Below are 3607 nucleotides of genomic sequence, written 5' to 3' on the forward strand. Positions count from 1 at the left end.
TATTAGCATTATTATTAGTAGTAGTAGTAGTATTTTCTCTTTTTATAGTGATACAAAGCAATTGTGCAGTGGTAATCTGATATCGTGAGAGCCTTAATTCAAGCATATGCTATCAAATAAACCCCTACAATAGACTGGTACACTATCCAAGTTATACCGCCCCTTGTTCCCTGTGACAGCTGAGACAGGTTCCAGTCCAAGCTGTTAAGAAAGTGGATAGATGGACTTCATATAAATACCAACCATGCACATTTTGTGATCGTGTCTGTGCATTTTCAGCTTATTTTATGTTATTTTCCACCATAATTGACACACAAATTGATTAAGGTTCATATAAGGTGTGAAAGAGCACACGAGAACCAAAATATATGCTGTGTGCAATAATATGCAAAGAAAACACAGGTGCAATGTCATGATACCAAACCTGCGATATCGTCTTTCAAATTTCACGCTGAGGCATATTAAATGAGTGATGCTGCCAGTAACTGTAGCGGCACGGTAAACCTTAGTGTGAGACTGTTTGTACTGGACACCTGTTGGGTATGAATTTACCACCGCAGGGCTACAGCTCCAATAACTACGTGTTCTTTGCTAATGTGGCTGTTTAAACAAAGTGCTCTCAGGCAGTATATACACAAACAGCAACAACGTCTGACATGTGTTTGTGAGTCATAGAAGAAAAACGCCTTTGAATGTGCAAGTAATGTTTAGTCGTCTGCTTTGAAATACAGAGAATAGGTAGAGTAGGAAGGAATAAATTCCACCTTCACAAACCTAACATCTGCTTACAATATATAGCCTATCAAACCATGTGCATTCTTTAAGCTATTCAGCAAAACCTGTATTCAAAGGAAATAATGCTTTGTTGCTCCTCCAGGAATTCAACTTGTGAAAAGTCTTGTTATTGCTTCTTTTGCTCTCTGTTTCATTTTTCATTTCTCAGTGATAGCTAAAAGTGCCACAAATTGATAAAAAAAAGATGGCTTATTTCATTTAAAGATGCACCAAGCTGTGAAAATCTGTGGGAGGACTGGTCCCCTCTCTTTTCTCTCTCAGCCTTTGTGCGTCATAACAACTTTTCCATTTAGGCGCAAAGCTTCTGAGTGATTTGTGTGGCGGTAGCTTTTTTTACATAACAAGTATTTTTATTAGTATCACCTCTGTACACTTTGAGGAGATTGAGTGAAAAGGGTGGGCTGTAATGCCCGGAGCAAACACTAACCAGGAATAATCACCGATTCAGAGGGATGAATGGAACACAATGCATCAAGTGGCAAGCGGAAATTGCAAAGGCCAAAGCATCATATGATGAAACCATTTCTGTAAATTAGATATTTACTCATCTTTGGGAGAAAACCAGGAGACAGCAAATAGGTTGGGGCGAATGTAATGTGGATTCACAGCACAGTGCAGGCAGTAATAATGTCTAAATACGGACCAGACCTCAGGGTCTAGGTCGCACTAAACTGTGTGTTTTTGTAACCTGAAACACTGTAGCCATAACCAACAAATTACTGCCATTAATAAAAATAAACACTCCATTTTCTTCGTGTTTGGACTGCTAACCATTGGCACAGCATGTTCACGCCGGATCCAACTGTGAATAAATCAGAACACATAGCTCTGCCTTCTCTCTTGCTGTAATCATATTATAGACACATATCATGGGGTGAATGTAGTGTTGTCGCAAATCTAGAATTTTAGACATTTTATCAGCAGATCGTGGACATTTAAATGAAATTACGTGATGCACCACTTCATAATGGATGTTTTTGGAGCAGTTTCTAAGGTGTTATTTGAGTTTAGAAGTATTAACCCATTAGAAAACCAGTCAGTTGAATCTTCATGTTAAAGTTTAAACCTCCTGGCTGACAGACAGTTATGGAGGTTTGGTGACAGGGACAATTTCACTTGCTTGTGTTTGTAATGTGGTGGCACATTACAAAAATCAGCACTTTATCCTGGCTTTAACTGTGGACAGATCTCCTGCTTCTGTAAACATCCTTTAATAGAACATAAAAGTATTTCAAAATGTACAGTTTTATTGCTATAATAAATTAGATTTACTGTACAACAGTTGCGGTGGTTTGGGGATTCCCGGCAAAGGACCCAAACTCTGAAAGACGTGGATGGGGAGGGTGAAGCTTCTAAAGACTAAGAATGCGCTGTTTCACATGTGTAATGAGTACAAGTGCTTTGGGTTTCTGTTGTTTTTGCACACCAAAAAACAAATGCAACCAGCCACCCTATATTGTTAGAAAAAACCCAAATAGGTCTTAAGTTGTAGCAGAGCAAATGTCACCATTTGGCTTGGAATTTGCAAATTTTGGTCAGTTTAGTGCTTTTGTGATTTATTCTTTATTACTTATTTTGTTTTTTGTAGAGGGTCTAATAAAATTATTCCAAAAGCACTCTGTAGACTGAAGTTAGTAACCAAAAAATATTGACGTATGCCTGTAACAGCCAGGGTAGCACTGGCATCCATTAATAGTGAGTGAAATGTGGCAATAATATAAAGGGGTTTATCTTAAAAGAATATATTTTATTTTTAGGCAGTCAAGATAATTAAATGATTTAGTTGAGCATCTAAAGAACAGCAGAAACAGAGACACAGTCATGAAGCACACTAGCACCCACACAGATAGGAACACATTCAGTCACGCTAACAAAAACATTCCCCACACATCATAATAACACAATGAACTCAATCAAGACTTCAGAAAAACACACTATTGTACCGTTGCTGACAATAGTGAGACCTGGCTGCTGTCCTTCGTTCCGTTTATTTTATGACAGACAGACTTTCCTCCGAGTAAACACCGCAATCTTTTTTTCAATCAAACATCACCGCACGCCATCCCTGAAGAAGATTCCTCCACATCCTCTTATGCCCAATTTTATTTGCTTTTTGGATACCCACTTTTTTCTCATCACAGCTGCTCCAAATATCAATAAAAGGCTTAATTATCATCTTTTTGGAGCTATCCTGTGTAACCCACTATTGCCTGTTGTTATTTTTTCACTTCATCAGATTTAGTGCGCTAAAATGCTGCAATAATTGTGCAGCTCATGGATGTTTCTGTTTGCATCTCCCCAGTGTTGCATCAGAATGTTCATCATCCCCTTGTGATGGGAGAATGGATGGGAAGCCTTCGGGAGGTCTCTGAAATTACTCACAATGTCCTTCACATTGAATTTCCCTTTCTGCCCACCAAAAACAGCACCAACTACCTGCCTGCTGTTTGTGCGTGTATATTTATATGCACGATGAGAAGTGACTCCAAAATGTTTCTGGCGCTTTGTCTCTTATCCTGCCAACCCCCCACCCCCCCATCGTCTGAGTTGTTGTTTTCATTTTTGTGCTACAAGTTCCCACTTGGTCAAATCGTCACAGGGGAGGAGAGGTCACCAGATACAAGAGGGGGAGAAGAAGGAGGAGGAGGAGAGAAGATGGAGAGGATGAGTAATGACAGGAAAAGGATAAATGAGTGCAGGAAGGGGAAAATAGATAATGAAGATGAAGAAAAGAGAATAGAAGAGAAAAGAACAAAAGCAAAGGAAAGGAGAAAAGAAGGATCAGGGGTTTTTTTAAAGTGGGGGGGGGGGG

The sequence above is a fragment of the Pundamilia nyererei genome, unplaced genomic scaffold (genome assembly GCF_000239375.1).
Source record: "Pundamilia nyererei isolate P.nyererei 1_Seehausen unplaced genomic scaffold, PunNye1.0 scaffold00134, whole genome shotgun sequence".
Classification (NCBI taxonomy): domain Eukaryota; kingdom Metazoa; phylum Chordata; class Actinopteri; order Cichliformes; family Cichlidae; genus Pundamilia; species Pundamilia nyererei.